Here is a 27,859-nt window from a genome sequence, read left to right as displayed (position 1 = left end):
CTCCCGGGCCCGCCCGAGCCCGCGCCGCAAGGTTACTGCCGCCGGGGTGTGCGCCGCCGGGCCCCGGGACTCCTGGAGACCGAGTCTGTAAGCTCACACGCCTGCCCGGCGGGCGCTGTCGCTGCCGTGCCCCGTCCAGGCCACTCACTCTTTGCGGTCACCGTCCTGCGAGATTCCGGCCAGCGCTTCCGCGCTCACGTTTGCGGACTCGAAGGAAGACCTGCCAAAGCCAAACTCCCAGCCCCCTCGCGCACTCCAACCACCATCGGCCCGAGAATGGTGGCTCCCGGATTGATTCTCAACCCGAATCCCACTCACAACTTTCCCAATCTTTTCGTTGTAAAGTCAGTCGCTGTCTTTACGACCAGCCCAGGAATAAAGAACGAAACGACAACACGGACTAAAAACAAAAAGGGAAGTATCCCTGTATTAAATCCTAGTAAATAAATACAGTTTAAGTAAGGCATGAGCCCCCCTCGTAACTCTTCACTATGCTCTGGATTAAAGAAAGCACAAATGTAAAGCAGCAAATATTGCAAATGTTTCTCTTTGATTTGATGTTAATTGTGCAACTGGGGTTAGGGGGTGGGGGGTTTATCTTCTTAATTGTCTGTCCCAGGAGTCCTCACTGACCAACATGGTGGCACTTTAGTACAGGCAGGGCCTGTCGCAGCTGGGTACTTTCATTCAGCTCTAGCACCAACACACACACACACACACACACACAGCTTTTCTGCTCCCTTCTCTCTGGCTCTTTGCTTTCAACTTCCTTCTCCCCAATAGCTCCTGGCAGAGGGTACACTTGATTTTAGGCACGCATCAGAGGTGTGGTGCATGAATGAGCCCATGCACCCTGGGCTTTTCTGGGTCCTAGCTTTCTTCCAGCAAAGGTTGGTGAAGAAAAGCAGACCTCGCCAAGTAGCTCACCCCTACCCTCTTTAGGGATAGCCTGATCAACATTTTCAGGAGCTTCCTGGAGGGATTGGCACTAGTGGCCTCTCTTTAGTTTTTCCCAAAGGTGGTGGGGGTAGAGAGAGCATCTCTAGGTATGTGTCCTGAGAGGCAGTGTGACAGAGAGGAGGGTCACCAGATGCTAGCACTGAACGCTTGTGAGTCTGAAGCCTGCCTAGGTCCACACCTTACCCCGGGGAAGCTATTTAATGTTTCTGAGCCTCAGTTGCCACCAGTGTGGGAGGGAAACAAGACCTTTCCTCTTTCAGTTGTGAGGTTTGAATGACGTGCTAAACTAAGTGTCTAGTTCAATGCCTCCCGTGCTGCAGGCATTCAATAAGTAGTAGCTTTGAGTTATTCCCAGCAGCACCAGTGAGCCCCAGTCTGACCCAGTGATTCAGCACATTAGCTCCAGAGCCAGAGCCAAAGGTCCTGTCTTGGCTTTACCACCGTATACAGGGACAGCGGGATGAGCCTAGGCAAACTTAATTCCCAGAGTCTCAGTTTCCTCGCCTGCAAACTGGAGATAATAATAGCACGTATTTCAGGATTATGGTGAGGATCAAAATAATCAGGACCCATGTAATACTCAGAATGAGCCTGGTGCATAACGGGAGCTCCGTAAACAGCGGCCATTTTCAATGAAAAGCCGAAGCAACTTGCGGGATGATTTAGAACCCTGACTTTCGGGAGAGGCCCTGACAACGTCCACAGGGTTCGGGGAAGCAGTGATGATTTGGGGCTTGGGGCGGAAGGCTGGCTGTCTTCTGAAATGGGATGGAGGAACTGAGGGCTCCAGCCCAGGCTAGGGCTCCGAGAGGACTCAGTGTTCTCCGTTCAAATGGGAGCCGGGAGAGAATTATTAGGGAAACATCGTCCTGCCTCCTGAGCGCGGCCCCACCTATGGGGCTGGAGGCAAGGAGAGTCTTGAGTTAGCTACCCTGTGTTAAAGATGTTATAGAGTCAAAGCGCTTTAAACTAGGGAGGCTCTCTGGATAAATATCTAAGATACTCTTCTCCACTTCATGGGTGGGAAGGTGGAGACTCAGAGAAGGGTGGGAATTTGCCCAAAGCCACACAGTGAGGTACCAGATAAGCAGGGACTGAAACTCACACTCCTGGCTGCCCAGGCAGAGCCCTCCGCTTCCTGCTCCTGATCTGGCTGGGATGCTTTCCTGAGGGGGCATGACCCTGCAGGGGAGGGGAGTGATGGGCAGTGAAGGGCAGTTAACACCCCCACAGAGCTCGCCAGGAGCCCTGAGTCTCCCAAGCGGTCTGACTTGCTATTTCAGAACAATCTCATTAAAAACAGAAACCCTCTCCCGGGGAATGTATCCGAGAATAATTTTCCGAGGGCCAGGTCACTCTGATGAATTCTTTTTATGTCAGGAGACTGCCTCTGCCACCGTTGATGTGATGCTACTCGCATGAAGCTGAATGCCAAAGCCGGAGAGGAGCGGACAGAATGTTGACGAACAGGAGTTACTGGCCTCCAGAAGCCGATGGGGGTGGAAGACACGTGTTCCTTCGGGCGAGCCGGGTGAAGGGAGGCAGTATGTCAAGTCCTCTCTGTACCACAGCTATCTGCCTACCTTTGTCTACTTCTGCTGCCACCAGGCAGGAGTTACCTCAGCATCAGATGGTGCCGAGAGGCAACGGTTTGTACATGTGTGGGGCCATATGGAAGAACCGGCTGAATATACACGGCATAATGATAACAAGAAAAGAGCTCTCTGAACAGTGCCCGGTGTTGACATTAGCCAAGCAAACGATGCCAACCAACATCGGCCAAGTGAACAAACAAGAAAACAGCGACACAAATCATACCAGAGCTGGGAAAAAAAGCATTAGAGCAGCAGGTGCAGCAGTTCTCAAACTGGGTTCCTTGGAACCTGTGGGTTCCTCTGGAGACACTGCTAGGGGTCGGGGGAGGCTCCAGGTGAGCAAGAAGAAGAGCCTCACATCCATCTGCTTTACCGATAGACGTCCACATAAGATTTCTAGTGAACAAAGAGTTCTGTGGCTTCCAATTTGTTTCAAATCGCGAGTTTAATGTAACTGCTCATTTCCAGAACAGGGGAACAAGCCCCAGAGGCAGAAGATGGCTTCTCTCCCCATCATTTCACGGTCACTGGCAGAGCCAGGATCAGAGCTGGATGTCCCCACTCTCTGCGTAGTGCTAAGATAAACATCAGTCACCAACCACAGCTGTCACCATCAGTTGCACCTGGTCACACATGCCGGCCATTACTTCTGCCCAAACAGCTCCACCAGCGACTGCTGTTGGTGTGGAAAAGCCTGCTGTGTAGCCAGCTTGGACTCCACCACAAACATCTGTCTTCTCTCCCCTCCTCTTTATTTTTTTAATGTTTATTTGTTTATTTTTAATTTCTATTTCTTTTTGAGAGAGAGACAGAGTCGAGCGGGGCAGGGGCAGAGAGAGAGGGAGACACAGAATCCGAAGCAGGCTCCAGGCTCCGAGCTGTCTGCACAGAGCCCAACGCGGGCCTCAAACCCATGAACTGTGAGATCGTGACCTGAGCTGAATTTGGACACTTGACCAACTGAGCCACCCAGGGCACCCCATTCCTCTCCTCTTTATTTTTTTTTTAATTTTTTTACATTTATTTCTAGGAGAGAGAGAGAGAGAGAGAGAGACAGCATGAGCAGGGGAGGGTCAGAGAGAGAGGGAGTCACAGACTGAACAAGGCTCCAGGCTCTGAGCTGGCAGTCAGCACAGAGCCCGACGTGGGGCTCGAACCCACGAACTGCGAGATCATGACCTAAGCGAAAGTCGGACGCTCAACCGACTAAGCCACCCAGGCGCCCCAATTCCTCTGCTCTTTAGATGGCCCTTGAAATGGTCAGAAAGGCATCAGCCCCAACTGTTAAGTCTCAGTTCGCCATTCCAGGGGACAAATTCAACCTTTGACGATGTAAGCAGTGGCTTTGGAAAGAGAAGCAGGTACCGAGGAAGCGGGCAGAACCCTGGGATCGCAGAGGTCTCTTGACTGCAAAGGAAAGTTGGTCCCCATCTCCCATTTAGAAACAACAGGAGCGACCCCTGAATCCGAGAGCCCTTTCACTCCGGCCGGGGCTTGGCCAGGGGGCCTGTGCTGTGTCTGGGAAGAGGAGGGCCTCTGGGACCACCCCCTCCTCTGGAAAGATACGGTTTGGACGGCACATTGCTAAGGTCGCTTCCTACTCTTCACCCCTGGGCCTGCCCGGGAGGAGATCTTGGGCCCAGGCTCACGCCTTGGATATGGGAGTCCCTTTCCACTGGCAAACAGCTCAGTGCTGGGGACCGTCCAGGACGTCTGCACTGCCTCAGTGCCTGTTTTTCATCATAATGTGCGGCTGGACGCTGTTGCAAACAGGGTGGGGACTGGGTCTTACCGACTCGCCCCTGCTCAGTGTTCAGAGAGGCCAAGCTCTATTTTTGTCAACCTGTGCACATGTGAACAATGGGTTTTCTTACTCATGCAAAGCATATAGGAGGGGCAGATGGTGAGAAAACCCGGGTTTCCTCTGACTCATTTGACCATCGAAGAGGAGGAGATGGCAGAGCGGGGAGGAAATCAGACAAGGTCTTCTTTGACTCGGATTGGGCGAGCGCAATCCGTTACTCCTGGTAACGGTAACATCAGGTGGCCGCCGTCCCCACCTCCTCCCAGCCTGGGCAGCAGTGTCTCTGACTGTTAGAAGTCCGTGGTAAAGCAGTGCTTCCCAAACAGCACCCTAGACTCACCTGGGGGACTTAAAAAACATCAAATGCCCAGATCACAACTGCATCCAAATGTCTAGGGTGCGAGCCAGCTGTTAGCAGTTTTTAAAGATCCCAGGTGTTTCCAATGCCTGAAATTTCAGAACGACTTTGCTAAAGACCTGGACTACGGCGGGAGCCAGGGCTGTCACAGGTGAAGGCATCATCTGTTCGTTCGTTCGTTCGTTCGTTCGTTCGTTCATTCATTCATTCATTCATTCATTTGCAAATATCCAATGAAGAGCTTCTCTGTGCCAATCCCAGTCCGGGTATTGGGGATACAGCTGTGATCACTAAAGTGTCACCTCCTGGAGCTCACAGTCTACCAGGGAAGCCAGACAGTGAACAAATAAGTGAAGAAATGATGTAATGACACATGCTATGAAGAAAACCAAAGCAGGGTAAGAGATCAGAGACCCTGGGAAGAGGGGTTCATTTTCATCCTGGACTTAGGCACCAGATTTTGTTTTCAGGAAAAGGTAGCTGCACCCCTGCTCACTGTCCCCGACTTCATCCTGCTCTCTGGCTAAAAGGGCGTTCACTTGACAGTCCCTGAAGGTCCCGCCTCCTGCCTCTCACAGGGCCTCCTGCCTGGCTCTTCCCCTTAAGCAGTTTCTTCGGCGGGTGGGGGAGGGGACTGGCATCCTCGGCATTGGGTGCCCGTCTGCTCCAACTCAGTGCTAGCAGCAATGCCAGGACACAGGGTGTGTGCAAGGCCAGGGGTCCATCAGGCATCATTTATGAGCAAGCCACTGTGGGATTTTAGGCTTGTGGGGTGTGGGAGAGGTCCCGCGAACAGTGACGAGAACCCGAAACTCAGGGTCAGGAGACCTGGATTTGAGGCCTGGCTCTGCCATTTCCTGGCAAAGAGCAAGAGCAAGTCATTTCACTTGTCAGGCTTCAGTTTCCTCTTCGGTCTAATGGTAGGACCAACTTGGTAAATCTGGGGTCTGCACTAAAAAAGAAAATGTCAAACATCACCTCACCCACCGAAGAAGTACCAAACATAAAACCTACTCATACGAATGTTTGAGAAATTAAGGTGTGATCACGGCTTCTCTACTATAGAAATTTCATTAAAAATTAATGTAAGGGCGCCTGGGTGGCTCAGTTGGTCAAGTCTCTGACTCTTGATTTCGGCTCAGGTCACGATCTCACGGTTCATGAGTTCGAGCCCCACATTAAGCTCTGTGCTGACGGTGCGGAGCCTGCTTGGGATTCTCTCTCTCCCTCTCTCCCTGCCCCGCTCCTGCTCCTGCTTGCTCTCACTCTCTCTCAAAATAAATAAAAACTGTAAAAAAATTTTAAAATATTGATGCAAAAACTTGGCGGGGGGCGACGTCAAAGACTTTTAGAAAGTGTTTTGCAAATATGAAGACTTTTTAGAAATTCTCATCATCTAGGCCTGTATAGACACGAAATCACAGTGCAGTAAAGCTGGAATGGGTCCAAGCACCAGGCCTAGAGAGGAGAAAGGACTCACCCACAATTACAAAGCTTGTTAATGGCAAAGGATCCACACTGACCCCAGAAGGTGATGGGGGGGCGGGCAGTGGTTGGAAAGAGACTGGGAATGATGCTTAGTATCTTGCTTTGTGTGTCCACTCGACAAACTCCTATTCATCCTTCAAAACCCCACTGAGGTGGGACCCGCCAAGTGAAGCCTTCTCCATCTCCTCCAGTGAGAATAAATTACTCCTTGGCTTCGTGATCCCCAGGACTCAACCGCAAGCTCTACCACTTTGACAAACTCACTGTGTTGTCGAGACTGGCCTCCTATCAGACTCCCTACCGTGCTGTAATTCCTGAGAACAAGGTCCACGTCCCTGGTGCCTTTGGACTCCAGCTGCTACCGCGTCTGGCACATAGTAGGCACTTGAGGAGTGTCTGTGGCCCTGAATGGGACTGAGGATCACTCTCACACATAAACGATGGAAAGCGGAAGGCCCGATTAGTCACGAATGAGCAGGAATCTTCCCTGAAGTTCCTGAGAGGGGCATTCGAAAGGGGAGAAACAGGAAATAAACAAGGCCTTTGTCAAAATCCGATTGTCCTCTCCCCAGAATGTATCAGATCCGAGCTCGAAGAGACACCCCTCTGCCTAACGCAGGCCCTGGAACCAAAGAGCGATCATTTCCCTGCAGCTTATTATCAGAACGGCAACTAACGATTGAAGATCTGCCACGTACCAGTCACTTCACTTCTCATTTACTTTAGCCCCAACCACCTGTGGGCAGGTGGGGCCGCACCCACATTACAGAGGAGGAGCCCTGAGGCTCAGGAGGGTGAGACAGGGCCAAGATGAAGGGGCCGAGATTTGCACTCAGATCTGCTGGCCCGTGTCCAGGCCTTCCTGCTGCCTCTCTTATTGCATAACCAGCTTATTCACAGCAACTAGAATTGTCCAGAAAGCGGCAGAAACTAATTAATAGGGACGACAAAAGTCTGTGAGCAAGTAAGGGCCTCCCATGTCCCTCCTCGTCCTTGGCGAAGTGTGTGCATGAATGTCCAGCTCAGAGTGATTTTAATCGGTCGTGGCACACGCCGGGCCTCTGTGATTGACCACCATGCACCCCTGTAATGCCCCCTGGAGAGTACCCTGCCCCTGAGGGTGGGCCGCTGCCTGCCTGCCCCGCCGACTGTACGAGGGCGGAGGGCCGGGGACCCCTCCCCCTGCCCGCTGTCGACTTGGCCACTGCCTCCTGCCCCAGTTCCAAACCCAGGGCGAGACGTCCTGGCATCTTGCTGGGTGCCCCCGGCTGACGGGAGCAGGACGGATGACACAGAGGGAAGAAGTACTTGTTGCTTCCAAAAATGTGTTTTGTGGAGCCCCCCCCCCAACTCTGACAGCAGGAAAGGGCTCCGTGGTCCCATCAGCCGGTGAAATTCTTCGCTCCTCCTTGGCGATGTCACAGAGCCTTTTGGCACAAAAGAAACCTGTCTGGCTCTGTTGGGACTCGGGGTTTCCTAAGCCTCTCTGGCTTCAACCCTTGTCATTTACCATCTGACACCACAGGGACTCAGTATCGTAAGGAAGACGCTCGGGGCGACAACACATCAGGCTTCCAGTGCGTCCACGCTCACGCGCGTGCACACACACGCAATAGCTGGAGGTTACTATCTTCGCTTTATTACTAGCAAACGCCTACGTAGCACTTCCTAGGCACCGGGCTCTGTTCCGTGGGCTTCCCATGATATTAACTCGTTGGATCCTCGCAATAAACCCAAGAGGCAAGTATTATCCCCACGTTGCAGATGGGGAGACCAAGCCTCGACGGGATTACTCAGCGACACAAAGCTGGTACATGGAGGGCCAGAATTCAAACCCAGGCAGCTGGCTTCGGAGACTGCATCCCCAGCCAGGAGGAAAGGGGGGGTTTAGGTCTGTAAAATAACTTCCCCCAAGTAACCACAGTGGAACCAACACCACCCATTCGATCGCTAGTTTATTAATTTACTCCAACGTTTACTGAGCAGAACTGCAGGCCGGGCATCGTGCCAACCCACTTAGGGACAGAAGAACAGGACAGAGTCCTGCCCGGACGCATTGGCTGCCTGTGCAGGCCCCTCTGACCCCAGAGGTTTGGAGCCCTCCACCGAGGTGGACACCTAGGGCTGTGCGCTAAGCTGGGGGCCCCTTCCAGTCACGAGCGCGTGTGCACGCATGTGCATGCTGGTGTGAGCTCACCGCAGGGGCCTGACGCTTGAGATGCTGGGACCCAGAGGCTGCCTCGGCTGTCCCGACAGCCCATATACAGTGGGTCAGGGGGTGCACGGTCCTACACCCAGCTCTTCTCACTACCAGCCCAGGCTCCTTCCTCGGCCCCACGGCCTGGCACGCACTCAGACTGCATTCCCTGCTGGGCCACCCCACATGCCCCGTTGGCAGCCTGCCCGCTGCCTCCCTTCAGCTGCCGCCTAGCAGGGTGTGGCCCACGGGCCCCTCTGAGCCCCCTGGCCACGGTCACTGCCCTGCCTCACGGGCTCCGTGCCTCCCCGTTCCCAGCCTGTAATCAGGCCCAACACAAGGGACCCTTCAGGGTGGTGGCATTCACCTCAGGAATGTAGCTCGCTCCTGGGAGGAGAAGAGCCTTGAGACAAGGATGGTAAGACAAAGACCACCATCCCTCTTTTTTTCAGGTCAGGCAGATGTACACTGAAGGGCTTGTAATTCCACTTCGAAGGCAAACACAGTCCCCTCCAATCATCTCCTAAATTATCTTGGTGATGCTGGAGGGAAAACCACCCCAAACCCACACAAAGAACAAGCCGCCCCGTAAAATGACAGAAGCAGGGCTGTGGGTTCCGCAGTCTGGGAAGGCAGGGAGGGGGCAGCCCGGGGCTGGGGGTGGGTCCCGGAGGGCCCCAGGCCCCAGGCTCCCTTACACCTCGGCTCTGTCTGGTGCCAAGGCCGGGCCAGATGGCCCCTGAATAAACAGGCGGCCTCGGCACCAGACAGAGCTTCCTGGAGCTGGTCTGGGGCACACGTACCTCCTCTGTGGCTCCCCTTTCAGGGCCGGGCAGGGCAGAGGGAAACCAAGGGCGCCTGGCCCCAGGACACTGAGCCAGTGTTCCTCCCACTTAGAGGAAAGCCGCACCCCTGCAATGCCCTGTGGCCACAGTCGGGCAGGCTGAAGGGGCCACTGTGTTCAGGTGGATACTGGAGAAGGCTGAGCCCAGAGGCGGCCAGCGTGGGGGTGGGGGTGGGGGGAGGGACTGCTCCCAGGGGGTGCCCTCAAAAAGAAACCTTTCTTCCAGGCCAGGACCCTGCCGGCCCCACTAGACCACAAGGCCACATTCATGGGGGCAAAACGCTCTGGTGCCTGGCCAGCCCAGGTTCAAGCCCCAGCTCCGCTCCTTAGGCTCCTACTTACCAACCCCGTTTGTCGCGATTTACAGGAGCCGCGTGGACGCTGAATCGGCGAACGTGGAACCATTGTTCCCAGGGGTTAAGTTCCCCAGAGCCTCTTTTTAAACTTTTTTTTTTTAATGTTAATTTACTTTTGAGAGAGAGACAGAGCGTGATCAGGGGAGGGCCAGAGAGAGGGAGACAGAATCCGAAGCAGGCTCCAGGCTCTGAGCTGGCAGCACAGAGCCCGACGCAGGGCTTGAACCCACAAACCTTGAGGTCACCACCTGAGCCGAAGTCGGATGCCCAACCTAACCGACTGAGCCACGCAGGCGACCCTCACTGAGAGCCTCTGATTACATTTCTGTCAACCAATCAATACACCCACTTGTCTCGTGCGTGTTTACTTAAAGGCACGTTAGTTACTATACGTTGTTGATGAATGAGCTGGGGGCGGAGGGGGGAACAGCAGAAAAAGGCACGTGGCAGCTCTCTTGCCCTGAGGAACGCCAGCCAGCATCTCATCATATTTGGGGNTCATAACATTGGGGGGGGGGGTTTAAATGGCAAAACCACCCACAAAAACTCCCCCCAATACAAAACACAGCTCTAAAAGGACTGCTCAAAGGAAGCGGGTTTACAGTCTGAGCTGAAACGAGAAGGCAGAGTAACGTCTTCCTCGGCCTCGGCCGGGCCCACCTCAAATGGTATCACCCGGAGCGCATGCGCAAGGGATCGTGGCAACACCGCCATTGAGCTGGGGATTCCATACTTGAGCAAGGAGGCAACTTCGCAAATACAGAGCCTGCGAACTATGAGGAGCAACTGTGTCTGCGCTCTGGGGTTACCGAGGGGGCGATAAATGAAATCCCGCCCGAGGAACACCTAGCACAGCAATAACTCAGGGCGCGTGTTTATTGTTACCGCTTCTCTGACCCGCAGAACATACCAAATCTTGACACCTTTGCTGTTCCCTCAGCTTGGAATGCCCTTCCTTGCACTTTTCCCATGTAGTGAGGCTCAGGGCCTGGGGTTTCGACTTCACCTCAGGGCTGGTTGAACCACACCCCTGCCAAGTGCCGGCTGGGGGCCCTCGGGCCAAGCTGGCTCTCCTTTCTCCCCACCCCCCCATCTCCAAGGCTCCCCCCTTCCCACTCGCTGCTGATGACTGTGCTTAACAGAAGCAACCAGAAGAGAGCTGCCTTCTGTCCCCCACTGGCCTGCACACTCGGGGTCGGTGCCTCAGCGGCCTTCCTTCCGCCCTGATGTGTGGCTCCCAGATGGACCCTCCTACTCATCCGGGACCCCGCTCCTCACAGGCCCTCGGCCCCTGCACTTTCCCCGTCACCAGTGGCTCCTTCACTGCCGATTCATCTCCTTTCTGGATTCTGCTCTGACCTTGAATGTCCCTCCCTATGCATCACAGGGTGGAAAGGAATAGGCTAGAGCCACACGGGTCCCCATCTTACCTGAGCTCTCATGCAGCCCGGAACCCAGTGGGTCTCCCCTTAAACGGTTTCCTAGCTCAGCTCCTAGGATGCCCACCCTCCTGGCTTCCTCCAAGGCCCCCAGTGGTGACTCGGCTTTTGTTGCCGGCCCCCGTGCCCTTCCTCAGCCCTGAACGTTGCACCCACTGAGCCTCAGCCCCCTCTCCTTCTTGTCGCCCTGAGGTGGGGTGGGGGTGGGGGGGTCTCCTCTAACTTGTGGCTTCATATCCCATCAAACGCTGATGCCCCCAAACGTCCATGTCCAGCCTGGCCCTCTTCCCCCAAACCACTGTATCCAATTGCCTGTGGAAAAGGTTTGTTGGGAGTGTCTTAGGGACCAGCCCGGCAAAGGTGTGAGGGAAGCAGGAGGGGACAGAGGGAGAGAGGGACCGGGATGCCGTGCGGCGAGGCCTCAGCCAATGCCAAAGGCACTCTGGAGCAGGATGGCCCTTGAAAGAGGCAAGATGGCAAAATCCCCACGTGGACCAGTCATGGATGCAGGCTGCCTCTGGGAAAGGGGCGTCACCTTGGGGGCAGGCAGCCCCCGGGCCCCCAGGAACTGGCAGCTGCGGCTGGCCCCTGGGCAGATGGGAGAAAGAGGTCTGGACGCACCCACAGTGCGCGCACGTCTTCAGCGGAGCCTTCCAGTAGCATCTCCAGGGACGTGTCCAAAATGGAACGGCTGGGTTTCCCTCCGGACCTGCTGCCTCCCTCGGCCNCCCAGCAATCTCTTAAAAGCACCAATCAGGTCTTGTCACTCATCAGCCTCAGGTCAGGCTGAGCCCCACACTTCTCCCCTGTGCGCTCAGGCCCCCGTGTCACCCCTGCCTCCAGCTGCCCCCCGCAGGGCTCCCCTGCTAGTTCCCAGAGAGCCCGTGGCCCCACCCGCACCCTCACAGTGCCTCTGTCCCTCACTTCCCACAGGCTGGCTCAGGCACCTCCCGAGAGCACCCCATCACCCTGCTTTCCTCTGCTTCGTTTCCTGCAGAGCACCTCCTGATGTCCTCCCCTTAGGACAGGAGCTCTTTGGGGGAGACGGCTTGTCTTTCTGTGGGCAGCTGGAGCCCTGGTACCCGTGGAACGCATGCGTGGCTGAGCCTCGTGGGGAACCGGGCTTCGTGCGGGGGTGGAGAGCGGTGGGCACGTTCGTGGTAATTACAGCTAGCAGTCCTCAGGGCCAGCTTCCTGCCCTTGCCTGACCCCCACCGCCCCCCAGGGCAGGACCAGCGGCTCCCTCACCAGGTTCCCAGGCACCCCGGACCCCTGGAACATTCGGCCGAGCACCTCCGGAAGGGACGGGGTCGTATCTCTGCTCACCCTGTTCCTGACCCAGGGTGGGGGGCGGGGGGGGGGGGGGGGGGNNACTGAACTCAGGAAAACAATTCTTTTTTGTGACTTAACGTTTGAGGGCTCCAGGCAAGGCGCCTCCCCACCTGGCAGGGCTATCTGCCTTTGGACCCAAGTCCCGGTCCGGCCTGCGGGGGCCCGCTGCCTGCTGTGGGGCTCGTCAGCTGGACAGCGACGGTGGTGACCTTCGTCATCACACCTGGTTCCCAGAGCTCAGCCAGTGGCTTCCATTGACACCATACTGTCGCCCAGCGTCCCCAGCCTGGCTCTGCAGCTCCCAGACACTTTAAGAACTCTCATCTCCCACTGATATGCTTTCAACACATCTGCTTCAACTTTGAACAAGGGTTACTACGGACATGAAACACTTCTGTACCTTTAAAAACAGTCACGTTGATTTAAAAAAGAAAAGTTCCGTGGAAAACGCCACGTGGCCCATTGCCTCCTGCATAGCGATCTTCCCCACACACTCCTGTCAAGTTCGGGGCTGAGTCCCCGTTAGTTCATTTGCCTCTCTGAGCCTCGGCCTTCACATCCATGAAATGGAGACACAAGTTGCCTACCGCACACAAGTGTTGGGAGACCCACTCAGAAACAGGTTCCCAGTACCTCGCAGGGACACAGGGTAGGTGTGAGCCTACGGAAGTGTGAGCCCCCATTCTACCCCCCCGCCCAGCCCACCTGCTACGTAACTGCTCCCTCCACTGGACTATAAGAGCTACATATCACCCATTCCCCCTCCTGCCAGGCCTTTCTGGAAGCACAGGGATAAGCTTATACCCTCACGGTGGCATTCTGGGTCCCGTACTTGGGTCCCCCTGTTTCCCTACTTGTTTTTCGAACTCTGACCTTCGTCTTTATGGTTTGAGTGCGTCTTGTACCTCTTACTGGGAGCTCCTGCAGGCCTCCAAGGTAGCAAGCAACAGAGCATTTTGCCCTTCCAGGAATAAGTAAGTCAAGTGGGTAGACCAGAGGGCCAGGCCAGAGCTGGTGTCCGTGGCCTTGGGGGCTGGGTCTGTGCGGCCCGAGTCAACGATGCAGGTGCATAAGGACCCCAAGAGGGCTTTCCAAGTTCAAGTCCGGGAGGCTGACTGCTCTTGGACTCTGATGCCCCGGGAAGGTCACAGCCGGTTTGGGCGTGGTGGTAGTCTGACCCCCGGGTAAGGTCACCGGTCACACGAGCCTGCAAGGGCATTTGGATTATCCGTGCAGCTAATTTAGCTTCAACTTCTAGGACCCTTACGCGCTCAAGGGGGCCCCTGCCCGTGTGTTCACATGGCCCTGTGTTTTGTGAAATTTGCAAGAATAAGAAAGGTTGAGATCTTTGACCTTAGAGATGACTTTATATGCTGTAAGAGCTTCAGCCCCCGCCCAGGATCTGGGGCCACCAAGTATGCCCTATTCTTCCCATTTCACAGATGAGAAGGCTGAGGCGCAAAAAGGTTAACCTGCCCAAAGACGTTCGGAGCCAGGGTCTGGATGCAGGCTTGCATTCCAACTCTCGAGACTGGGGAAAGGAGGCCTGGTCAGCGGAGACAGGTCTGCCGAGGGCAGCTTTGCAGCTGTGGGTTTCTGGGCAGAGTGCGGAGGGAGAGAGAAGCTCTGAACTGAAGGGCCCCAAGTCCAGAGCCCAGAGACCCGGCTACTTGGCCTCAGAACCCTGGTTAATCTCACCATCTCTTCCTCCACCCACCCCCTCGTGACCCAGATCGACCACTGTTTGCCTTTCCAACCGCTGAAAGCACCGAGCCAGCCCAGCTCACCCCAAATAAACCTGCTCTCTGTCCCCTTCCCCTTCCTGGGCCCCTCCGTTCCCGGGGCTGCCAGGGCCCAGCCCGTCTCTAATACCAGGCTAGGGCAAACAAGGGCTGGCACACTCTGCCCTCAAGGGCGGCCCTCCCCTTGCTGTTTTGCAAGGGGCCGGTTTCAGCTGCCTGGCATTCAGTTACCTTCATTAGAATGGGCCCCGAGAGCTGGCCGGGCTCTGACCGCTCAGGACAGATTCTATCACGGCCGGGATGAAAGAGGAGAAAAGATCGGTAATGCGGCCGCTTTTCCCCAGGCCACGGAGAGGGAGGGGGGTGGGTGGCAGCAGGAAGGGGGGGCGCCTGGTGCCTGCCAGGCCCTCCCTGGCTCGATGGCCCCTCTCCCTCCTTCAGTCCTCAGAGCCACCAGCAAAGGGAGGTAGAACAGAGCCCATTGTGAGGGTGCACGTCAGCCCAAGCTGGGACGACCTTCCAATTCCATTAGAGCCGCTCAGAGAACCTCCAGAAAGAGAAAGAGCTGGGAGGTGGGGGCGGGGCGGGGAGTTCCGGAAGACAGACAGCCGGTTTAAGGACACCTGGCCTCACTCTCTTCCGCAGACCAGGAAGTGACCTCGTTAGCACAAGGACCCGGAGGGTAACGCCTGAAAACATTCTCTTAGACCAGAATGCAGAGAGTTTAAGTGTCATTTCTTCCAGGAAATGAAAATAAGCTTTCCGTTTCATTTTCATTCAAATAAAGAGATACTGGTATGACAAGAACGGAGCTCTCTGGCTTGAGGGTGGCAGCGTCCCCAGCAGCCTCTGTCACCTCTTAGGGACTTTTAGGGCAAAGGGAAGCTGGGCCGCTGTGGCTCTTCAAGCCACCGGGTTTCCTGCTCCCTTGGCTAACAGAAACAAGGATTTATCCTAACCCCAGAGTGTGCGAGTGGCCCCGCGAGTGACTGAGGGTGGGGGGGGCCTTTCCGGCCGGTCCTCAGCCCGCCAGCAGCGGGTGACTGGCCGCAGGCGTGGGAAGGCTGGGGTCACCCAGGCAGGGACTGTGAGGGGCAAGGGCGCAGAGCCCAACCAGCCTTGCTACCTAGCGGCCGCATGATCCCGGGCAAGTCTCTCAACCTCCCCAAACGTCATTTTCTCAGCCTGTGAAATGGGCATAATCATAGTAACCATTTCCACAGACCTTCGCACGTGTGCAAATTACTAACCCGAGCGCTTCATTAATCCTCACAACACCCAGGACGGAGACATCACCAGCCTCACCCTACAGGTGAAGGAAGTATTAATGTAGAGGACACACAATTAGAAGTGGCAGCCGTGGGATTCGATCCCAGGCTGCCTAGACCCAGGGTGCCTATGCTTGTCCATGACACCACCTCCGTCCCCTTCACTGGCGACCCACCGTGGTTTCAGTATGCCAGCTAAGCAATGTTGTCCCTGAAAACAGATCTGTCAGGGGTTGGGGTTCTCGAACGGTGAATTTGGACGCAGGAGAGGAAAGAGGCTCCGAGCATGGGTCTGGGGTTTTGGGACTCCGGGGGAGAGTCCACGGTGGTGATTCCAGAACCCGGGTCAGGTGAGCTTGCTAAGGATGCAGGTCCCCGGGTCTGCCCCAGAAGTGGCTCAGTGGGGCCCTGGAATCTGCATTTCGTGGAAGAACACTGGCTGAGCCAGAGGACTCGCGACAGCAGTCACAGAAGCCAGGGGGAAGAGGGTGACAGGGTGACAGCCTGGCGCTGACTCACCCTTGGAAAAGCCCTTGACCCTGTGTGGCCTCCGTCTCCTGATCCAGGAGATGAAAGGGTTGCCCCAGACAGTCTCCGTGGGCTCTGCCCTCTGACACTGTAATTCTGAGTCTGGGTCGGTGTGGGGGCGGAGGCGCTGAGAAGATCTCACCCACACACCCCGCTTCTCTGCTGTCTGTATCCAGGCAGAGCTGAAGCTTCCCTTGGATTCTGGGCTCCCAGAGGAAGCGATAAAAATAAAATAACCATGACAATAACAGCTCTCAGTCGTGAGGGGGCCCAGTGCAGGGAGTGCCACCCAGCGCAGCCGACTTGGGCTGCTCGAGGGTCCTAGGAAGGCTGGGAATCTCCACGGTGACAGAGCAGGGCTCCTCACAGCCACCAAACACCGGGACAACAATTGAGCCTGTGCTTCCTGCAGATGAGAAGAAAGATCTGGCCCTGGGGGTGGGGGTGGGGTGTTCCATGCCTGGGCCCGCTGAGAACCCAGGCCTCCTGCATCCATGTCACATGATGCTGAGTCCCCTGCCACCCCAATGCACTGTGACATAATGCCCACCACACACCAGGCACAGCTGGGCACTCTGTCGCCTTCCTCACCTCTCGGTCCGCTCGTGGGCCTGAACAGGGGAATACTATTGTGCCCAGTTTACAGATCGGGAACCGAGGCCCAGAGAGGCTGAAGGTTCAGTGTGAGGCAGCACAGCGGCCCGATCGGGCTCTCCATTAAACTGAGCTGCCTCCCAGCGGGTGTTGATTACAGAATGGAATGGAGCTGGGCTGGTTACAATGTGTTAATGCCTCCGGGCTTCAGTGGATTAAGCTTTACTGGCTTCACGGACAGTTTGCTGGAATCCTGGGGCCAGCGGCCAGGAGCAGAGGCGGCCTCCTGATCAGAACCCAGCTGAGGTTTCGGTGTGAGGACCAAGGCTGACATGTGGGTTTTGGAAGGGGAATTTTCCAGGAGACGGTTTGGACACCGACTGGCTATTGGGGTCAGGAAACGAAGTCCTGGGTCGGGCTTTGCCACCAGCCGGCTCTGGGACCTTGGGGCAGTGCCTAGTTCTCCCTGTGCCTCCCTGGGGGCGGTGTCTAGCCTCAGATCCTTCCCTGCGCGTTCTAAGCAGACATTGACCCTGACATTCATCCATCCGTGCGCCGGCCGGCAGCCACCCTAATACCCCTTCCTCTCACCAAGCCTTGCTCACACACACACACACACACACACACACACACACACGAGCAGAGCAAGAAAACAGCTTATCCGCCCAGTAGTCAGACCAGAGCAGTGATTCCCAAATCTCTCTGTAGTTAAAATCACCAAAGGAGCTTTTCAACCCCACCCCCGCGTCAAGGTCAAAAACTCCCCGTCACGGGCGCCTGGGTGGCTTAGTCGGTTAAGCGTCTGACTTTCGCTTAGGTCATGATCTCGCGGTTCGTGGGCTCGAGCCCCGCGTCGGGCTCTGTGCTGACTGCCAGCTCAGAGCCTGGAGCCTGTTTCAGACGCTGCCAGCTCAGAGCTTGGAGCCTGTTTCAGATGAGTCTGTGACTCCCTCTCTCTCTGACCCTCCCCAGCCCGGCTCATGCTGTCTCTCTCTCTCTCTCTCTCTCTCTCTCCTAGAAATAAATAAAACATTAAAAAAACCCAAAAACCTCCCTGTCAAGGTCAAACTTCAGACCAATGAAATCTGGATCCGGCATCAGTGTTTTTCAAAGTGTCCCAGGTGAGTCCAATGTGCAGCCTCCGTCAGGACCCAGGGACCTGAGAGCCTGGCTCAGACTCGACGGAGGCACATAGGATCTTGCTGAAATGTGGATCCTGGTTCAGGAGGCCTGATTCTGTAGTTCTAACAAGCCCCCGGGTGACATCCATGGACCACGCCATCTAGAATGCTAACGGCAGCTCCCCTCCGGAGGGGAAGGAAGGGTTCCCTAGCCAAGTCCTAGCACCCTCTTTGCCGGTCCTGATGATATTACAGGACCTGAGGTCTCTAGCATATTAAACCCCGAGGAATCTTGCCCCCATTTATTTGTGTTTGACCCGCTTGGCCCGCTGGGGGTAGTCCTTATCACTTTAGGGACCAGCTGAGGGGGCTGCGGGGAGGAGGGAGGTGTGGACAGGGGATGATCTGAGTCAAAGGCCAGGCCCAAACTTGTGAGGGTGGAGTGAGGACGGCTTCTCTGCCTCACCTATGCACCTGCTCCTCTGTGGGAAAGAGCTTGAAGNAGTGTTGTTCTTTACTAGTCGTGTGTGATGCCTCCCGTGAAGTGAGGAAAAACATACACACAATTTTGTTTCTGTGAAAAAAATACAGGCCCCGGGAGAAAGCCACCCGCCACTTCCAGTCGTTGAAGGCAAGAGAAAATGAAGAGTTCCAAGAAATTAATGGTTCTTTGCCAGAAAATAGAAGGGAAGTCGTAATATTTATAGCCACCAATGTCTCCAGTGCTCTGTTTCGCTGTCAGACTCCAACACATCCTAATGAACGCCAAGGGCTTCTTTCTACTTTATCTCCTCGAATCCTCACAAGGAGCCTAAGGGGTCACCAGGATCGTGCCCATCTCACAGACAAGGAAACTGAGGTTCTGAGAGGTGTAGGACTTGCCCACAGTCTCACTGGGAAAGGGTCGAGCTGTCATTCAGACCGAGGTCTTTCTGACCCTGAAGTCCATGCTCTCAGTGTGAAGTTTGGCCACTGACCACCGGCGTCCTGAGTTACGCATTTTAAGTGCATTAAAAAGACACAAGAACAAAAACACAGAGCCCAAGAAGCCAAGACCCCGAACACGAGTTTCCAACGTCCTTACTTCTCCACCAGACCCCAAAAGTAATTTTTCAATAGACTCCAAACCTGAACTTGACGGGCCCCACCCTCACACTGCAAGCCAGGCATCGGCCGACTGGTGTGTCCCAGCCCTGCCCGGGGCCTGGGGCCTGTGCCTGCAGAGGCGGCAGGGTCCGCCATCCTGGCCCAGAATTTCTTCCCTTCCCGAAGAGCACCTGGAAGGGCTGGGAGGGACCGGGAAGCCAGAAAGAGCACTGCGGCTACCGCCACCAATTTCCAGTCTTCTCTGGACCCTTCTGTCCTGAGCCCGGCCCTGGACCCGGAGCCATGCAGGCTCTGGGAATCCCCACAGGGTAAAGGGCTGACCTCTCCTCTGCCTAGGACAACGGAGGCGACCGCTGCTGCCGGGGTGCGGAGAGGGCTGAGAAGGGCTCCTGGGGTGGCAGCTGAGATGTCCCCCAAATGGTTAGTGTTACAGACAGAGCAGATGGGGGCTCCAGGGGACAGAGCAGCCGAGGCGGAGGCCTGGACCTAGGAAGGGCAGGCAGGGTTCAGGAAATCCTGGGTAAGCCAATCAAACAAGGGAGAGGAAGCTGCAGAAAGGTCTTGGTCAAAGTGACACGCATTCACCTAGTCAATATTCACCAGGACTAGTCAGACGCTGGAGTCAGAGGTGAATGAGAGACGGCGTCTGGCCTCCCACAGCTCAGAATCTGGTAATAAACAAAATAATAACCCACGGGTAGGTATTTTACTCTCATTTTACAAAGGGGGATGGTGGCCCAGAGAGGTTAAGTGATTTGCCCAGGATGATTCAGCTCATCCATCTCAGAAGCAGGACTCTACTACCAGGGCCCCTGCACGGCTGGAGGGTACTACTGCTGGCAGCAGGCGGAGGGGAGAAGGGACTTGGAGGAGAGTAGGACTGGAGGGGTGACACAGAAGAAGGCTGCAGAAGATACAGGGGTGGCAGATAGGAGGACAGGAAGTCAACAGTCTGTTGTAACAATCAATCATGATGAAGGATAGGATTAGGACTGTCACGTTCAGCTGTACAGGTTGCGCACTGCACAACTCCCAGATTGCCATTTCCACGGACTGTAATGAGAACAGTTCCCCTCGAAAGTGTGTAGCACAATGACCCCAGCTAGTAGATAGGGGCCAGACCCACACATGACTGTGTGTGCAGCCACAAGCCTTTAAAAGTCCCTGTGTAACAGCTGCTGACCAAACCCTGCACTGTTATCATACGGACACACTCTGTGTCCTCTAGGGAAGAGGTGGCAGCCACCTTACAAGGATGTTTCACCCCACACCCTAGGAAACCCGCAGAACCGGCCACTTCCACATTTCTGTAACAAAGACGATGATGATGCACAAACGGTTCCAAGAGCAAAGAAGTTTGTCAGACTGCCTGCACCTCCCTGCTGGGGGTCTCAGAGGCTCCTTTCGTCTTTCTGGAAGCATTTCCCAGACTCTCCGCGCAGACACGCCCCTTCCTGAGGAACACATTTTAATGCCCCCAGGCACAGCCTCACACTGGGGGGCTCTGTGCCACCCGCCTCCCGCACCCAACCGAAAGGCTTCCATTTTAGGCCCCGCTATGCCCAGGTCAGAGGCCTTGCTCAGGCTCCAAAAGCTAGTGGAAACGGGCTGGAATTCTTCTGCCCCCTCTCCCCAGGCCTCCCTCTTGCCCCAGGAATGCGGAGCTTTCTTCTTTTGGATAAAAGATGGTCCTCCAGCAACAAGGATACTCCCTAGGAGGCGCCTCTGAAACTATGCAAACCCCTCGGGGCAAACGAGTCCTTCTAGTCTGTTCTCCCGGGCTGGGGGGAGGGCAGAGAGGGGACCCCGGGGAGACTCAGAGCTGGCTGTCTGAGGTCTGACAGGTACAGATTCAAATCCTGGCTCTGAACACCGCAGGCGTGAGGCCTTGGGTCGGCGGCGCCACTGCTGTCTGAGCCTCAGCTTCCTCATCAGTAAAATGGGTATAACAGTACGCACCTGGCAGGGTTAGCCTAAGTGGGCAGAATGGGGTGGGACGGTGACTAGGGATTAGAGCCAAGTGTCCGTGTGCTTGGTTGACACTCCGTCTGTCCCTCCCCGACCCTGCCCTGTGTTGGGCGCTTGCTGGGACACGGGGCCTCCTGGGCTGGATGGAGATAGCAGAAGGCCGGGGAGATCTGGGATGGAGAGGGCCAGGGGCAGGCGGGGCAGGGGTGGGGCGGACAGGGAGAGAGGGAGCCGGAGGCTTGATAGAAAGAAGCAGAGACAGAGACAAAGGGAGACTGGGACAGGGTTGGAACGAGACGCAGAGGTGGAGAGGCAGGGAGAGGGTCCAGGCTGCGGGGGGCGGGGTGGGGGCTGTCTCGGCCTTCCCCCACCAGCAGGGGGACTGGGGTGAGGGCGGGGCAGGGAGGAGGTGGGGAGCTAGGGGCTCCTCGGGGAGGGGTGAAGATCGGGGCCTGGAGCTGGGGGGAGCCCTCCAGGAGGGGTGGGGGCACGGCCTGCTTGTTTCTGCACCTCCCAGAGAGGCGAGCTCCCGATTCCAGGAAGGCCCTCATTCAGCCAGTCAACAAACACATCCAAGTAACCCGATCAGGCCCAGGACCGGGCAGGGCAGAGCAGTCAGTGAGGTCCCTGGACACTGTGCAGTCCAGGCTTCGGGAAACCTGGGAAGCAGCATGGCCCGCCCTCCAAAGTTCCCACTGCCTGCCAGTGAGCTGCTGGTCTCCCGCCAAGCAGAGCAAGAAGCTGGTTCTCCAAAGTTACATTAGGCTTCTCTTCTTCCCCCAGGTCCGTGACCCTAGGCCCTCCCTGGCCCAGCCCAGGGACAGCACAGCACCTTCCTAACAGCCCGCCTGAACACCCAGCACCGCTGGCCTCCGGCTAAAACATTCCTGACCTTCCTTTGAAGACACAGTCGCCCAGGCAGCACACTGCCCCACACCGGTTCTTTCTAGCTTGGTTCATTCCTCCCGGACAGAAAACTCCTTCTGCTCCACCCTGTGAGATGCCCGCAGATCCGATGGTCGGAGCTTTCTCCCTGGCGCAGCGCCCCCCTCCTTCTAGTTCAAAAGTTCCTTCCCCCTCCTTGGAATAAGGATTCCGAATAGTCGCTTCCTACTTTTTTTTTTTTTTTTTTTAAGAGATAGAAGTTTATTGACCACATTGCAAGGGAGCAGTGGGCCGGACAGGGGAGGACAGACTGTCTGCCAATCGCTCCTTACTAAGTCCGAGCTTGTTTCTTGTTTTCCTTGACGTCTGTGAAGCTATGTATAATCAAAGATGTTCCACTCAAACTGATAAAAGAAAAAGAAACCATACAGAAGAAGGAGGTAAATCATTACATTGAAAGCTATCGACTCACCATCAGCTCTAAATTTCCTAAGTGCCAGGAGAGGTAGAGCGAACGAGTTAGACAGCAACTCGTATCATCTGATGATAGAAGAAAATCATTTCATCAGGGAAAGACTTTTTTTTTCCCGGTGCCAAAATCCTAAAAAGAATGTTTTGGATTAAAGGGTAGAAGAAGGTGGCAAATTGGACAAGGTTTCTGAGAGCAGTTTGAAGGAAGTTGAAGAAATATTCTGTTTAGGGTTGCCTTACCCGGAGCCCGGGAAATGAAAACAAACGGTACGTCCGTGAAGAGGTTTTTCCAGGAAGGGTAAATGAAGCAGGGCTATCGGACGTGGAATTCCATACCAGGAACGGAAAATCTAAAGGACTGGGGGTTAGCGCGTCCTTAGGACGACTTTCTCCCTTATCGCCGGGCTGAACTTCTGCCTGTAAATTCAGAAGGACACTCTCCCTGGGTCTCACGTGCATTGGCCGTGTATCAGCTGCTAGTCACTGATATCCACCGCAGCAGATAAAGGTCCTTACGTGCGTGGCCTGGGTGTCGGCCCTCCCACCCATCTCCAGGGATCCTTTCAGCCCGGATTAAAAAGTCCTTTGAGGAGAGCACGAAGAATCTGTCACGTCACTGGAAGAAGACCAGGCCAGCTGTGGTAAAGGCAGCTGTTCAGAAATGGGCTCTGGAGGTAAAGTCTCAGCATCAGAGTTGAGAAGATGCTGAACTTCCCTGCCCCTGTGGTCAAAGGAGCCCTTCCTGGCCAGCTAGATACAGCGTGTACAAAGCAGGGGCTTGGCAAGGCACCGAGGCAGGGACTTGTTCAGTGCTCTTCCTACCCACCTGTCCTGTGCTGATCATCAAAGAGGCTTGGGGAGAATTGTCAACCAGCCTGGGGCTACCCAATGCAACCACAGAGCCCATAGAGCATTTCTATGTCTAGAATCGCACTTTATGCCGTGTCATTTTCTTTGTCCTGGTCAGGAAATGCAGTGTATGTTGCAGTGATCAGGCTGGGGACAGCTATTTCTGCCTCTTATAAAATGTTTGAATGAGCACTGTGTGTTGTATGTAAGTGACGAATCACTGAGTTCTACTCCTGACACCAATATTGCACTGTATGTTAACTAACTAGAATTTAAACAGAATTTTGGGGGAAAAATAAACAAACAAAAAACCACATTTGGGCATTTACCCTCGGGCTCTGCAGGCACGGTTTCTTGGCAACCGGGCCCTCCCTTCTTTGGAACCAGGGTGGGACACAGAGTGGGCCCAATTCCTGGGAATGCCCCCCGGGCCTGGATTGCCTAGTGGTGCAGAACCCGGCTATGGGATGCAGGGGTGAGGGAGGTCTGGGACCTTAACGAGGCAACCCTGGGGAAAAAGTATTCAGTCTATGAGAAGACCTGACTCGCAATCTGTGCACTGTGAATCCAGAGACCCCAGCATTTTCTAGGCACCGTTCTGTTTTCCAAGGAGTCTCGGCTTTCATTTTAACCCTAATCCCATGGGGCGCCTGGCTGGCTCTGTCGATAGATATGGCTCTTGATCTGGGAGTTGTGAGTTCGAGCCCCATGTTGGGTGTAGAGAGTACTTAAAAAACGAAACCTAAAACTCACAATAATCCTACGAAGAAGACACCAGTTGCAAGTGGTGTAGATAGAAGCGACAGGGTCAGGATTCAGATCCAGGACCTCAGACCCCAGAGTCCCTGGGCTCCCCAGGTGTAAATTCACTTTCGCCTCCAGGGCCGGTCAGGTAGGCCTGTACGTATCCGGTCCCCAAACTGGAGCTCAGAAAGCACTCGGCAGTGCCTCCCGGTTCCCGGGCAGCCAGCCGTCGCATCCTGCACGGGTGATCTCAGGTGGGCTCAGGATCCCCAAGGAGTGTGCTGTGAGGAGAAGATTGTGGAGAGAAGACAGAGTCGTGACAGGGGCTGGCGGCTGAGCACGGATTCTGGCAGAGAATGTGGCTCGTCTGTCACGGTAGCAGAAGCGCGGAGACAGCGCCGCGAGGTGACAGTGACTGCTAGAAAGAACAGCTGCTGGCACAGAGTGCGGGGAGGGGAGGGGAAGCGATGCAGGGACCCTCGGAGCTCTCTCTGTGTCTTCCTGTTGCATCTGCTGGGCGGTGGCAGGGCGCTGGTGTGACCCCCGCCAGCAGCCCCCACCACCCGGATGCAGGCAGGAAGTGCAGAGTCAGTTGATCCCGGACCTGCAGAACCAGAGGCTGTGTTTTGTTAAGCCCCCAAGCGACTCTGGCTCAGAGCAAAGCATCAGAGCTCAGGGACAGAGTCAGAGCACCCGGTCACCTCCCTTTCAACTCCTGTCTAAGCCCACAGAAGCGCGGAGGCACAGCATGACTCCACAGCCTTTGAGCTGCAGGGGGCTTCCCTGAGTGCTCCCAGGTGGGAGCCACCCCCACCCCCAGCACAGCTGGGCTCATCCGTCCACCTGTGGGGCCAGCAGTGCACGTGGGCCTCCGGGAGCCAGGCACTGTGCTCCGCGCGGCAGGCACAGCAGTGAAGAGACAGGCAAAGTCCTCCACCCAGGGACCGAACAGCCTCGTGGGGACACAGACAAGGCACACACGGATGCCCAAGATGGTGGCAAACACAGCGACGCATGATAAACGGATGCGAGGATGGCGACAGGGACAGGGTGTGGAGGGGGTGCCTTGAGATGCGTGCTCAGGGGAGGCTTCCCTGAGGAGGTGACTTTTACTGCTGAAACTTACATGAGGCGAGCGCAGCTATACAAGCATGTGGCTCGAATAGCAAGGATCATCGGAAAGACGGGAAAGACGAAGCCAAAGATTTCAGGCAACAGTGGAGGCGTGTCGGCCGCGGGGAGGCGTCAGGGTTCAGGATTTTATTCTAAGACGATGGGCAGTAAGAAACTGACCAGCCCTGGGGCGCTTGGGTGGCTCAGGCGGTTGAGCGTCTGACTTCAGCACAGGTCATGATCTCGCAGTTCATGAGTCTGAGGCCCGGGTCGGGCTCTGTGCTGCAGCTCAGAGCCTGGAGCTGCTTCGGATTCTGTGTCTCCCTCTCTCTCTGCCCCTCCCCTACTCGCACTCTGTCTCTCAAAAATGAATAAACATTAAAAAAATTAAATTTAAAACAAAACGTGAGAAGAATATTGGGAAAACCTGACTACGGAATTTATATTAAATACTACGTCGCCTCCATGTTCAGCCCCTCACAGGTGAGAAACCTACTGTGGTTATGTCAGAGGACAGCCTCGCTCTTAGGACTGTGGTCACTCTTTAGGGACCTAAACTAACTTTTTTTTTTTTTTAAGTAGGTTTGGCGAGCAGCACAGAGCCCAACATGAAGCCCAATGCAGGGCTTGAACCCATGACCCTGAGATCAAGTCCTGAGCTGAGACCCAGAGCCAGACACTTAACGGACTGAGCCACCGAGGCACCCCTGTCATGAACTTTTGAATGGTCCAGCAACAAATAAATAAAGTGTATACAAGCACACGTATGCAGAAAAAGCAAAAGGTTGGGAGCCGGGTCTGTGGGTCTTCGATTGCACTACTCTCACGTCTTTCCTGAAGTTGACAGCTTTCAAGATAAAACGTTGGAGGAAGAGTCAATTTGCTAGGTCTTTGGGAAGTGAGTGTGGTCTAGTCTCCATTCCCGTACCTTCTGTAGCAGGAGCCTGAGCTCTCAGGTCTCTACGTTGGGTGGCAGATAAGAAGCCACCGAATGCGATTCTTATTTAGGCTCGGACACAGGGAACACCGCCGCCCGGCTGACCCAGAGTCCCCAGGGCCCTTGCAGGCCTCTCTCTGGAAAAGCAGCATCATGACTCGATGGACCCCAAGAAAGCTCCCTTCCTACCCCTGAGGCCCCGGGCAGCCTGGCTCTCTGGGGACAGACACCTGGGAGCAGGACCCTGCAATCCCAACCCAGCCAAAGGGCAGCCGGTATGTGTCGAGCCCCCATGCTGCTCCACCGTCCACAGTCACAGTACTGAGACTCGTCCCCCCGGAACCCCCCGTCCGCATTCCGTCCTTGAGGAAAGAAGTGCACATGTGCACTGACCAGAACCCAGGATTATTACAGGGTCGTGCTTTCCTGGAATCGCCTGGCAGCTTTTTTTAAATTTTATTTTTTAATGTTTATTTATTTTTCTGAGAGAGCGAGAGTGCAAAAGTGAGCAGGGGAGGAACACAGAAAGAGAGAGAGGGAGAGAGAGAATCTTGAGCAGGCTCTGCACCATCAGCGCAGAGCCCGACTCGGGGCTTGAACTCATGAACCATGAGATCATGACCTGAGCTGAAATCAAGAGTCAGATGCTTAAGCGACTGCGCCTGCCAGGCATTACTTGGGGAACTTTTAAAAATAAACAAGTGGACCCCTCCACAGATGAATTAAATCAGAATCTCTGGGAGGTGGGACCTAGGCGGCAGCATCTTTTGAAAGCACCCTACGCGGATTCAATGGGCAGCTGGGGGTGAGAACCCCCGTTTAGACAGGGGCTGCTTCTGAGAACTAACCTCTGTCCTTATGCAACTGTGCACTTTTGTGTTTTCCCACAATTCCCTGCATCAGAAATTTAATTCACTCGTTAATGAGGGAACCAGCATGTTGCGGTGGCCGAGTGCTTTAAAGGAGAATGGGAGAGGGGCGCCTGGGTGGCTCAGTCGGTTAAGCACCCGACTTCAGCTCAGCTCATGATCTCACAGCTTGTGAGTTCAAGCCCTGCGTCGGGCTCTGTGCTGGAGCCTGCTTCGGATTCTGTGTCTCCCTCTCTCTCTGCCCCTCCCCTGCTCATGCTCCCCTGCTCATGCTCGCGTGCTCTCTCCCCCTCTCTCGAAAATAAACATTAAAAAAATAAAAAAATAAATAGAATGGGAGAGATCCACGTGCGTAGAGTCAATGAAAGGAATAATGCCGAAATGAATTGCAAAGTTAGATGCAAAATTGGTTAATATCCTCCAGGCTAATAATCAACCAAGCCCTTTCAAGACGGGATGCAAGTGGCTACTCTCCAAAGTTTGCTCAGGCGCTAAGTCAGTGAGTCTAGGTTCTGAAGGTGAGCGTGAACTTGATCAGTAGGCGGGGTCAGGCAGGAGGTGGAACCCACGACTGGCTGCGAGGAGAAGCCAGTGCTGGTGGCTGGCTCAGCCCAGCCTTCCTAGGGCAGGGACGGTTGGGGGCTGAAGGTGGGGGATAGGCCTTCCAGGGCAGGCTAGGATTGGAGGGGGCGAGGTGAGGGGGGAAACAAACGAAATATTCTTCAGCATCTGTTCTGCTTCTGTCCTAGCCACTTCCGTTTAAATCAGAGTTCAGTTATTTCCCCAAGATGCGACTCAAAGATCTGTTATTCTTACAAAAACTGGGAGGCTTGGGATACGCAAACTATTCTTTCCTTGCGAGGACGGAGGTGTTGGAAGCTGGAGAAATCCTGTGGCCATAATAAGCAGAAAGGATCAAGCCGGGGCCCTGGCTGGGCCATTAAACAGCCTCTCAGGGTCACCACGTCAGCGCACACGCGACACCCCGGCCAACACCCCCACTGGCACAGCTGAATCAGAGGGCTGTTTGTCAGAAAAAACATTTTGAGAATCTAAAAGTGCCATTGTCCCAAGTGGTTTTAGGAATACTCACTCCGTACGCTTGGACCTTCAGGCCATGAGCTCTCCCAGAGTTCTGGAGAGAAGCACAGGGCAGACTTTTAAAAGCTGCTCTGGCAAGACCAGGGGGCTGGGCAGAGCTATTTCTGAACGTGAGCGGAACGGCCAGTGTGGGCCCAGGCCTGGAGTCTGGGTGCCCAGCAAACCCCATGTGCTCTGCCCTGGGGGGGG

General features: G+C 55.2%; 1 protein-coding gene across 1 annotated transcript in view; it reads right to left on the bottom strand.

The window, feature by feature from the left end:
* Window positions 1–27,859, bottom strand: part of RAB11FIP4 (RAB11 family interacting protein 4) — a 69,481-nt gene that overhangs the window by 32,479 nt on the left and 9,143 nt on the right. The window lies entirely within an intron of this gene.

Source organism: Crocuta crocuta, unplaced genomic scaffold (genome assembly GCF_008692635.1).
Source record: "Crocuta crocuta isolate KB4526 unplaced genomic scaffold, BGI_CrCroc_1.0 scaffold149, whole genome shotgun sequence".
Lineage (NCBI taxonomy): Eukaryota > Metazoa > Chordata > Mammalia > Carnivora > Hyaenidae > Crocuta > Crocuta crocuta.
This window is presented reverse-complemented; position numbering and strand designations above follow the sequence as displayed.